This window comes from Urocitellus parryii, chromosome 2, assembly GCF_045843805.1.
Source record: "Urocitellus parryii isolate mUroPar1 chromosome 2, mUroPar1.hap1, whole genome shotgun sequence".
Lineage (NCBI taxonomy): Eukaryota > Metazoa > Chordata > Mammalia > Rodentia > Sciuridae > Urocitellus > Urocitellus parryii.
In genome coordinates, this window is record NC_135532.1 from 16103219 (window position 1) to 16115664 (window position 12446).

General features: G+C 36.2%; 1 protein-coding gene across 2 annotated transcripts in view; it reads right to left on the bottom strand.

Annotated features, from left to right (window-relative positions):
• Nucleotides 1-12446, bottom strand: part of Gpc6 (glypican 6) — a 1039564-nt gene that overhangs the window by 454489 nt on the left and 572629 nt on the right. The gene's annotated exons all lie outside the window — the stretch shown is intronic.

Here is a 12446-nt window from a genome sequence, read left to right on the forward strand (position 1 = left end):
AAATATCTATTGTGCGCCAGATTCAGTTTAAAGTTCTGGATATAAAGAGGTGGACAAGACATGCAGGTTTTGCTTGCCTCTGTATAGCTATTATTCTAGTGGAAGAGACAAAAAGCTAATAAATGGATACAAGACTCAGGCATAGGTGCTCACAAGAAAATTAAAGCAGGAGAGGAGTTCAGAGAATGAGGAAGGGTGGGGGGTAGCTATTTTAAACCAGGGAATCACTGGGGGCCTTCTGTGCTGGAATGGAGGAACACAGAAGGAGCCTGGCAGCAGAGGAGCATGGAGAATTCCTGAGAGGTTCACATTCTTGGTGGCCAGAGAAGAAAATGAGCCCAGGCAGGGCAAATCAGAAGCACCTCCCAACCACTGACAAGGTCATTAGAAGAGAATTAGGCTCCCCTGTTATGTCATCACTGTTGTATAACTGCAAACACAAACATGGATAAATGCCTCCCACACCAGGGCAGGGTGTGGTGCTACTGTGGCTTTTCAGGCTGGATTTCACTTTGCCAGTAGGAGATTTATTCACTGCACCCAGGGACTACAGTGTAATCAGAACAAGATCTGTCACTTCCAGAATACAATGGGTGGCCTCCTTTGTGCTCTAATCACAGTATCATAACTATTCACTGGCTTCCCAAATCATTTCTATTCAGACCCTTGTCCTTATCTGACCTTGACATACTGGAAGCATTTATGAAGCCTGCAATTTATTCCCTTCTCTTTTAATCTGAGTTATTGGCTGAACTGTTGGTCATACTTGGTTAATCTGCCTTTACCTTTAGGCAGAAATCGTTGTGGCTGCAAACTACTGTGATAAAACTTTTAAAATGGCTAGTGTTTATGGAGAAAATTTTCTTGGGTCCTAACGTTCTTTTTTTTTTTTTTTTCTTTAATTTTTATTAAAGAAATTCCTGCCGCCCACTCAAGGTTTTAATATATTTTGCTTCTTCTCTAAGACAGTAAAGACATCATAGTCTTTATAAACCTATATTTAAGATGGAATTGCTAGTGCACAACCCGATTAAACTACAAATTGATTCTTAATTCTGATACCAATTACTTGTCTAAAAGTAAGTACATCTTTTTGATTTTGTTGGTCTGTAATGTTGCTATATGGAGTCATGATCTCAGAGGTCTAATTTTGTCTGGTCTTTCCCATGCCGACTTTCCTTGAATGCACAATCTCTGCATAATTTTTCATCTATAAATGTTAGTAAGGATAAAAATATCCAATGGTACTCAAGTAATATTAGATGAAGAAGATTTCATCCACAGATATCTCTGTAGAGAACGATCAAAAATTACAGATCACAAAACTGTACCTTTCTGAATAACCCATTTATTACGGAGTGCAGATTATCTGTCAATAAAAAAAAAAGAATTTTTTAAAGAATACAGATTAAGTGTGTCTAAGGTTAGGTGGAAAACTAGAATTAGAGAGTGTGTGAATAATACCACCATCTATCCCAGTGAAAATGGCAAAGAAAACTCTTAATTTTGCAACATATTATGTCAACAAGATTGCTAGGTCAAAGGAACTAGAGAACAATGAGTAGCTTCTTGGTTGTTAAATATTATTATTAAGGGAACTTACATAAAATAAAGGATTACAGCATGTCTCCAGGCACAGTGCTTTGCAGAGGCACTTCTTCCTACTAATTGAAGGGTTGTTGATCTTACCTATCATTTCAAAGCCAAAATTTTCTTCAAGGAGTTTGCAGATCTTTATTTTCTTTTAAAATGGAATCATCTAATTATTTTTACTAAGTTTCTCCTGCCTCTAAGTCTCACCAGATCACTCTACCAAAGTTTGGAAAGTTAATTCTCGCTCTTATCTCCATATGTTTATGTCTATCATCTTTGAATATGGATTTTTTTAAAAAAATAATTCTTCATAGTTTGTACATAATATTAGGATTCATTTTGACACACTGACACAATTATACAAACATGGAATATAACTTGCTCCAATTCAGTCCCCAGTACTTCCCCTTCTCCTCTTCTCCGCCTCCTCTTTTCCTTTTCCTCTATTCTAATGAACTTTCTTCTATTTATGCTTTTTAAAATTAGTACATTGTGAGTATACAAGAAGGTGAAGTTCACTGTGGTAAATTCATATATACCCAGAGGAGAGTTGGATCCGGTTCACTCCACTCTTCTTACCTTTTCCTGTCCCTGGTCCCTCCTTCCTTCTCCTCCATCCCCTTCCTCAGAGTCACTGACCTTTCTTCTGTTTTTATGGAATTCCCTCTCTCCACTGTCAACCTTTCTTCCCTCCTCTCACCTTTATTTTGCTCTAGTTTCCACATATGAAAGAAAACATCCAACCTTTGACTTTCTGGGTCCGACTTTTTTGGCTTAGCATGATGTGGTCCAGTTTCATCCACTTACCAACAAATGCTGTCATTTCCTTCATCCTTATGACTGAGTAAAACTACTTTGTGTTTATATACCACATTTTCTTTACCCATGTGTCTGTTTACGGGCACCTAGGCTGGTTCCATAGCTTTGCCATTGTGATTTATGCTACTATAAATATTGATGTGGCTGCATCTCTGTAGTAGGCTGATTTTAGATCTTTTGAATATATTCCGAGGAGTGGGATAGCTGGGCCACCTGGATGTTCCATTCCTTGTTTTTTTTTTTTTTTTTTTGAAGAATCTCCATACTTCTTTCCAGAGTGTTTGTACTAATTTGCAGTCCTACCAATAGTGTAACTTTTTACTGCATCCTTGCCAATATTTATTATTATTGGTATTCTTGATGATTACCATTCTGACTGCAATGAGATAAAATGTCAATGCAGTTTTGATTTGCATTACCTTGATTGATAAGGATGTTGAATAATTTCCATATATTTATTGGCCATATATTTATTGTATTTCCATATATTTATTGTATTTCTTTTGAGAAGTGTCTCTTTAGTTCTTTTGCCCATTTATTAATCGGGTTACTTGTTTCTTTGATGTTGAGTGATTTTAATTCTTTATATATTCTAGATATCAATCCCCTCAGGAGCAGATATATAAACAGATACATAAAGAAGACATTAATATGGTAACTTGGTTCCCTTAAGTATCTGGTAATATCATATTCAATAAAAAAATGTATTATCCATAGAAAGGTTTTTTTCACAGTGATCATGTTAATGATATAGAACACTGGATATAATGGATATAGAACACTGAGTAATATATGTGTAAATAGTTATTTGCCAGTGTCATGAACATTTATTCCCTCATTATTTGATTTCCAAACAGAAATTGTTCTGTATCTGCTGTAAAAAAATTTTGGCAAATTGGAGTTTTTTTTCTCTGAGATTTTGGGTTGGGGACAGAAGATTCAAACTATAGTAAGGGTTCATCTCTTGGAGACAGAAGAGGCAAAACCTGAAGTTATCCATAAGCATCAGAGGGAGATTGGTTATAGGATCCCTCACAAATAATAAAACCTGAAGATGCTCAAATCCCTTGTAGAAAATGTATCATATTTTTATACAATCTACCATGTCCTCCAGATTTTAAATCATCTCTACATTGCATGTAGTACCTAATACAACGTAATGTCGTGTAAATGGTTGTTATTCTATTTGTTTAGGGAATAATGACAAGACAAAAAGACTGTACACGTTCACTTCTGACATTTTTTCCCTAATATTTTTCATGTGTGCTTGGTAGAATCAGATGTGGACCCTATGGATGGATATGGGAACCCATTGATATGGAGGGTTGACTGTGACTGAGAAAGAATGAAAGGATGATAATGACCTATAGAAACAAGGAAAGAGGAGACGTGGAGGGAGGGAAGGGGAGAGAAAGAGAGTAGGACACTCTTCTTTTCCCTTGGGCTCAGGAGTCAGGCAGTATTCTGGTGCTGAGGTTCTGTGAGACAAACTTACAAACCTTGCAATACACTCCCCTTTTATCTGTTGAGACTAACAACAACAACAACAAAATGATTTATGTTACTTGCAACCAAAGAACCAAAGATTTCTAACAGTTACATATCTTTGAGATGATATCAGACAACTCAATATCAATAATTATTCTAAGATTCATTGATTCCTAATTATCTAATATCCTCTCAGAGAAATAATCTCTGATCTACAAAATCACAATCCATGGGCAAAATCCTTTGGAGAACTTCTTGGTCGTTTAGATCAATCTTTCCCTTTTTATTTTTCTCTTTTTCTGGGCTCTTTCTTTTAACTTCAGCTTTATTTTTCAGTCTTGATCAAACAATTCTCCTAGTAGGGTCCATTCATTAGGTAATTAAAAACCGATTCCATCAATTGGCTTATTCTCACCTAATCCTAAGAGAGAGAGCAGCTTATTTGCCCTCTGGCCATATTCTCATGTGGTGAAACCAAACTTCAAAACAGATTTAGTCATTAATTTAGCTTCCATCCTTCTGATGTTCCAATCAGTCACATAGTTCATGTACATTGAGACGTGAATTTAGCAAATAATGCATGTGATCCCCAAACCTGCCTACTCTCAATAAGAAAACTGTGGTTTCTAAGATGATTACAGTGAATTACACTTGCATTTGCCTTTTTATCAGTATTCCTGATGGAACAGATTCAAGAAATGCCTTGTACTAAATAGCTCCTTCTCAGAGGGTCACATTGTCTCTTAGCTTAAGAGAATTGGGAAGTAAGAGATCAAGGCAAACTACTTATCCAGGAACATGCAGTCCAAAGCAAGGCTGTGATCTGAACCCCGTTCCCTAAGTATCTCACTATTAAAGTGGTCTCCACCATATGAAGCAGTTTCTAAATAAGTAGTAACCTCTATTAATTCTGCAGTAGAAAAAAGGGAAAATGCAAAAGAAATTCCCTCATCATTTGGAGAAACAATGTGAATTCTTAGAAAATTTAAATTTAAAAGCAAATGTATCTATATTTTAATTTAAAAATAATGGGGGGGGACGGGAGAGAGAGAGAGAGAGAGACAGAGAGAGAGAGAGAGACAGACAGAGAGAGAGAGAAACATCCTTGAGATTGTACATTTCTACTACTGTTCTAAAAGAACTTAGCTTCTTTCCCTTCTGACAGGTCATATAGGCTATTGCCACACACTGTCCTCTGCACATTGATGGGGACACATTATTGATGCCATAACTCTTAAATGTGGGGCTAATGACTGGCTGGAGAGCAGCACACCCCTTCCCACAGTAAGTTCTCATGGAGACGCTGCCTTTTTGCAGCAGCAGCTGTTTGCTGTTTGCAAGGTTTATTTCCACCTACATACAGTTCTACTCTTGAACCTCATAATCCACCCACAGTCTTTGTTGAAAATGAGCCACCCCACTTGTGCACATGGCCTCCTACTGAAATCTGCCAGACACAGTGAGTTCCCAGCACTCGGTGGCCATATTCCATTTTCTGAGGGAGTTTGTATAAACCTCCCGTGGTCACTGCACTTAAGCTCATCCTGTAACAGCTGTCTGGGCAGCCTGCTGTCATCTATATTCTCTGCTTGGACAACCTCGATAAACTGTTATGACAAGTATCACTTTAATCTATTAATCAACACAAAATGTGCAAGACATGGTGTGAAAGGACAGGACACACTCCTTTTGGTGAGTTAGCTGGGGAGATGATAAAACACACAGGAAGAGACAACGTACAAGCCCAATGAATGCACTAATAACTAATCACGTAAAGGGTCACAGAGAATGTGGGAAATGAACTTGGTCTGAAAGATGAGCAGGATTTCTAAAGCAAGCTGGGGCAGAAAGAGGGGAGACAGTCATGTGGCAGCCACTGCTCACGCAATACTCATTTTGTCCCCAGCTAATGTCCTAAGGATTTTATACACACTATCTCCATGAATTCCCTCAAAATTATTGCTTGTGTTAATATTTTTCTCTAATTTTACTGATAAGTAGCAGAGGCTCAGAGAAGTTAAGTCATTTTTTTCATTCCTTCCTCAAGGAAGGAATTCAAACACAGATCTCTCATACTCTGGAAGTTTACACAATGATAAACAGCAGGAGCAAGGACACAGAGGGAGGGCTGCGAAAACAGATTTCATAATGTTGGAGCATTAAGAAAAGTAAACTGGACCATACAACAGGTCCTGCTGCAGGCAACTGGATGGATGTCTGGGAATTTCTGTGTAGGGCTAGGTAGGAGGAAGGAAAAGTTTAGCAAATGGAAGGAGAAGAATTGCTATGCATGATACTGGTCAAAACCATGGGCTGGTGTGGGGACAGAAAGAAAAGAGAAAGCTGTTTGAGCCACCGAAGAGGACCAACCAGTTAGGTCTAGCTTGTATGTGGTAAGAGGGCTTCCGCTCCACCCAGCTTATTCAGAAAATTTTAACAATTGTCCTTGGTTTACCAAAGAAGTATGAAAAAAAGATTGATAAATATATTTTTTTTAAAAAAATCAGCCTATTCTCAAGGTTTTTGATCCTGTTCTCACCCCTAACTTTACTCTAACCTGGATTTTACTGAAAAAATTTCAGTCAGTACACAATAGTTAGGTGTGGCTATAAGGATAAAAGCATAACATAAATTTACAAATTTCTGAAGAAAGGTGTATACAGAAACAGGAAGATTTTTAAAACTTTATCATATTTTACAACCAAATGATTTTAGTACAATCATCTGTCTGTATAAATGGGGGATTAATGCCAGAACTCTCCTGCAGATATCAAATCTGCATATGCTTAAGTCCCTTTTAGAAATGCTGTCATATTTGTGTATAACCTACCAAGCCAATTTTATTACCCCATACACATTAAATCATCTATAGATTACCAATATTACCTAACACAATGTAAATGCTATGTGAGTGGTTGTTATAATATGTTGATTAGGGCAAAATGACAAGTAAAAGTCTGTACTTGTTCATTGTACATGCAATTTTTTCCAATATTTTTGAAGCATGGTTAGTTGAATCTGCAATGCAGAATATATAGATACAGAAGGCCAACTGTACCAGTTTTTCTGTAATTGAGTTTATATTTCAGGCAATTTGGAAGATGGATTTTTGAGTAGAAGAATCAATATTGGGATCCTTATCAACCAGATCTGAATCTTTATTGGACAGTTGGTCAATCGCTCGTCATTTTAAAAACTATAAATAAAAAAACATCTGCATAGGTCTCTATCTTAGGGAAAGATGTAATTCTTTAATATTATCAATAAATATTTGTAGGAAAACTTTTAGAAAAAGAGATCAGGATGAGCTTTTTCGTGAACTCTATCATCAAGAACTGGACAGAATCGGTAGGCCTGATCTAACAACAAAACAACCACAGCAACAAAAAACTGGACTTTTTTCCCTTTAAAATAAATCACAATTTCACAGGGGGGGATTCTTTTCATCTACTTTATTCAATGCAATTGAGCTTATGTTAAATTTCATAATCTTTAATCATTTTTTATATATAATCTTTATCTATGCTTAAGATTTTCCCAGACTCATATGTTTGCATTTCTCTTTATATAGTATTCGAGTTTTCCAAAATATCATATATGGAAACTTTCTTTAAACAAAACCTTTGTGAAGAAAGTCAGCATAATACTTCTGAAAAAATAAGTTATGACCATCGTTCTCTTACTAAGATCAAATAGCTGCAGAAAAATGTAAAGGTTAGGAAAGAATAAAAGATTCACCAACTTTCTATTTTTAAACACCTGCTCATTTCTTTGTGTAAGATTTGTAAAATGGTGCAGAGATTCAGACAACATGTGTATGCTTCTATTAAAAAATGCATTCTATATTTTCATATGTTTCTGTGTCACTTCTGTTCTGTGACTAAAGCATTTCACTTCCCTAAAGACTTAAAAATAGAAAGTGCACCTAGAAATTTGAGTCGAATTGAGAGGAAGATGAAAAATGAATCACCAGAATGTCTAAGCTTGATATAGAAGAGGCTACCTGAATGTTTGGCTTTTGGTGTGCTCCAAACTGGAAGCCTTAATTATGATACATGAAGCCATTAATTCTTGTTTAGGTCTGAATGTTAATGGAATAATGATTTTTAATTGAGTGCTTAAGATTCTTAAGTCACTTTAAAAAGCTATGCAAGTGCTTAAATCATACAGATAGTTCAGGAAAATTAAGGAAGGTTTAGGGCACAAATTTCATCAGCAATCTCAGATTCATAGTTGAAGGTTGAAGGTGAAGAAATTTGTATGAGTCCACAAATTAATTTCAGAAGTAAATGTGATGCATTAGCATGACTGTGAGGCACTGATGATATGATTTGTCTGCAAAATTATGTAATTTGTTATTTTCCAAACTATTTGATTAACCTGTAACTTCCATAAAATTGAAAACATGTTTTTGAAGCACAATCGCCTGATTAATATTCTTTAATTAACACATTGTCCTAATATTTAGATTCACTAGATAGATAACTTGATTTTTCTTTTTCCTCAAAGGCCTTGACTGACACAAAGAAAATGGATGGCAGATGAAAACTGTTTGTTTTGATCTTATGTGAAATGACCTCTTCAGGCTTTTTTAAAATCATCTTATAGCTCCCCATCAATCATGTTGTTTATGAAATCGTCTTCAGTTAAAATTTTGCTGCCAACCATTCCCCTTCCAAAATTTCTTTCCAGTTCCTGTTTATGTACAAGCATTTATTCATCTTTTCATTAAACATCTAACAAATCCCAGGTAATCTATACCATACTTGCTTATATCCTTGTTTCCTGGATATGCCAGACTCAAGTTTCACACAAAATTTTCTCCCTCTCTGAAATTCCCTCTCATTTCTCTTCATCCAACAGACTCTCACCCATCCTTTAAGAATCAGCTTAAGTTTCACATAAATTTCTTTCTTTCTTTTTTTTTTGGACCTATCCAAATCACAGTCATCTTAGCCATGAAATCAGTCATTTTTTAACTGGCCTTTATAATTAGGGCCCTCTTTTGTGGTTACTGACTTTCCCTGCCAAATGTGTCTTATATGCCTGCAAGTTGGCAAGATCCATGTTAGGGATGCACAGCACTGAACACAGTGCATATTTAGTGCTGAAAATTATGTGTTGAATGTGACAAAGAATGATTAAATGGCTGATTGGTTGACAGTGAAGGAGTGAATCTGACTGGTTGCCCAGAAGTTACTAAAGCACATAAGTTATGTCAGAAGGCTGAGGAGTCAGGATCGTGGTGTGACAGACTTACTAATTCAGTCTAATGAAATCAACAGCAATGCCGGAAGTCTCAAAAGAGCTAGAAGCCAATTCATTTGCAATTGGAGGCCACAGAAGTCCCTGAGTCCTCTCCCTCAAAAAGAAGTTAATGTAAGTCCAGGGTCACATGTATTTTTGCACCTGGGAAGCACAGGCAAGGACAAAGCGGAAGACAGGTATCGGAGAACAAATGCTTTATCCATCCAAACCTGCCCACCCAGAAACATTGACATAGTGTCTATGCAGTATCCTCTTTCACTCCAAACAGTGCTCACCTTTCTCTTCCTGGGGCTTTCCTGGGTTTATCCTTCCGAAGCTCTGCTCTGGGACTTCTGTCCTGCCTAAGCCCACTCTCTCTCTCATATAACTTGGACATATTTTTCACAACCTTCTCCACTCCATAGGTTTGTAGCTGAGGAAAATATCTCCCCGATAGCATCTGAACAAGAGATTTCACTGCCTTCATGACAAAGAAGGATGAAAATGTAGAAAGATGGAAAAAGTGTATGAGCTTTGGAAATCTGTTGTTGGTTTCAGAACCTCTTATTAAATGGTACCATCTGCTGACTGTCTGCATAGGTACAACACCAGACTTCATTTCATGCTTTAGACCCAAATAGGTTTCATGCAGTTTCGTTCATGAGGCCTTCAAGGAAGAAGGCTAGCATTGCTGCTTGACTCTTGTAGGTGTCCCTAACATGTGCCATGTTCCTCTCTGTAACATGACTGCATTTATAAGTATTTGTTCAATGACAGCTTTTCCTAAGTTGAAAGCCCATAAGCTTAGTGATTATGTTGTGTGCTTAACTGCTTATGCCCACTGTGCTATTATGGTGTCAACACAGTGCCAATCAGTACAATGATGGTTGAATGAAGAAATGGGCCCTTGACTCAAACTTAGGTCATCGTTAGGAAATGCGACCATATGACTTAATAAGCTATTCACAAATCCCCAATACTCATTTAATTGCTTCACCTTTAGCGGTCAAGAGTCTGAAATGCCACCGTTGTACTTTTTTAAAAAAAATTTACAGTACATCAACAAAGAATATTTTCTTGGATAATAGAAACTCACCCCCAGCCACCAATGTGCCATCCATGTTTCCTGTGTTCCTCTTATTTCTGTGAAAAGTTTTCTACAGTTTTCGATTAGATGACTGAAAGCCAAACAAGGATAGAAATGGGGCTGGAGGAAAGAGTGAAATATGGGTATGAATACCTTAAAAGAGGAACAAGGGAAGTCTTGAGAAGGAAAGTGAGAGGAGATACAGAGAATGGGAAAATAGAATGAAATATATAAAGGAATAAGCACATTAAGGAAGATGAGGAAGTTTCTGACCAGGTACCTATGAAGCATTTCCCAACGCTGTCACTTATGTGAAGACATTCCATCATCTGGCAGTTGAGTCTCCATCCTGGTGGATGATTTTTAATGGATGAGGGAACAGGAGACAGTGTCTTAGCTGAACGTTTTCAATCATGAAGGAGTTGCGCTGCCAGATGTGCTACTACTTAATAAGGTAAATCATAAACCTGGAACACATGGGCATCTGCTTTCAACATTTCAGGGAAAATCAGATGTAAAATTCTATTATGAATCTGAAAAGATTAACTTTTTAATAAAATCATTGATTAGCTGAGATGAGATATGTTGTAGTTATATCTTAAAACTCTCGTGTACTTTCTTAATAGGAAAACATGATTTTGCTAAAAGAAGAACACAGTGAATATTTGAGGAGGAATAATTGTTAACAACAAGGAAAATCTGTAAATAGGAATGAGAAGTCTTAAACTCTACGATAGACTCAATAACTGGTCATGAGCTCTAAATAAACATTAGACCGTAATAAAGATGTCTAGAGATATTTTAATATTTCTTTTTTGTTTTGAATTTCCAAGATTCATTTTATATTTTCAATTGTTTTCTTGGATTCTAAACATAGCTGAGGCACATAATGACCCACACAAAATAAATCTGTTGTATGGATAAGAGACTAAGAGGAACCACAGATATTGCTTCTTTGCTATCAGCTAAATAAAGCTTAGAGGAAAAAAGGACACTGGTTCTTCTACCTTATTTAAAACTCAATTTAAATGATTATGTGTATGGGTAGCTATTACTCTGAGACTAGCAATAACATTTACATATCAAATTACATTTTTCCTGCTACACAATGACAATGATAATATTATATAAATTATTAATACAATATTAATGGTATTAATCATATTATTATAATGATTATTGTGGGGCTGGGATGGAACTCAGGCTGTGTGCATTCTGGGTAATTGCTTTAATACTGACCACTGCTACCCAATTTTGATTCACTGGGGAGGGTAAATGTTTAGGGGACTGTATTTTCCCTTCTTGTTTATTGAAGTTTATAGTAGTCATTTGATTTCATAAACAAGCAAGAAATGATCTGGATCCAAAAAAACTTTAAAGACTAAAAGCTGTAGTTTATTGGGTTTTTAATTTAAAACTCCACTGACATAAGAGATTATTCCCATAAAATAGCCTTGATTGAGAAGTAAAGAAAAGATCTCTTTGGAATACACTTTTTCTCCTACTATAGAATATTAATCCATGTCTGTCAGGAAGGAAAATGTGTTTCATAAGTTTAACAGTAAATAAACTTATTTCTCCTCCGAAAGCTATTCTTGGGTCATTTGATAAGGTTTAGAAAGTTTGGGCATAAAAGTCAAACCTGAATTCATTCATCAGATTTTACCTGCAGGTGGTTATATTGTGATAGAGAATCGTTTCTTGCAGTAAAGTAATACCCAGCTACTTTTCCATAATATTATCTTTAAGGCAGCATGCCAAGTTCAGATTACTTAGTTGGTTTCATTAATAAAAAATACAAGAACAACAAGAAGATACTGCCAGATTTAAACAACTCTGAAAATACCATGGCTTATATAAATGTACTTGCCATTAAATAGGTGAAGAAATACCAAAGGAAGAAAAATACTAAAAATTAAAATGTATTTTCTATTGCTTCTTTTTTTACTCGAATCCATTCCCAAGCAAGGCTTCCATTTAATTTAAAGAATTCTTTAGAGTCCAAGCACATTGATAGGCTGCACAAAGCGACTCCTGGAGGAGACATTATGTTTGTAATGTGCCTCTATTTCTGTAACCTATTTACCTCATAAAGCTTGACAGATGACTGCGCAGCACAACCTCCGATTCATGCCGGGTTCATACTAAAAACTCTTGTGTGAACATTACTGACATTATATACATACATTTTTGCTGTGAGATGTTGGTGTAG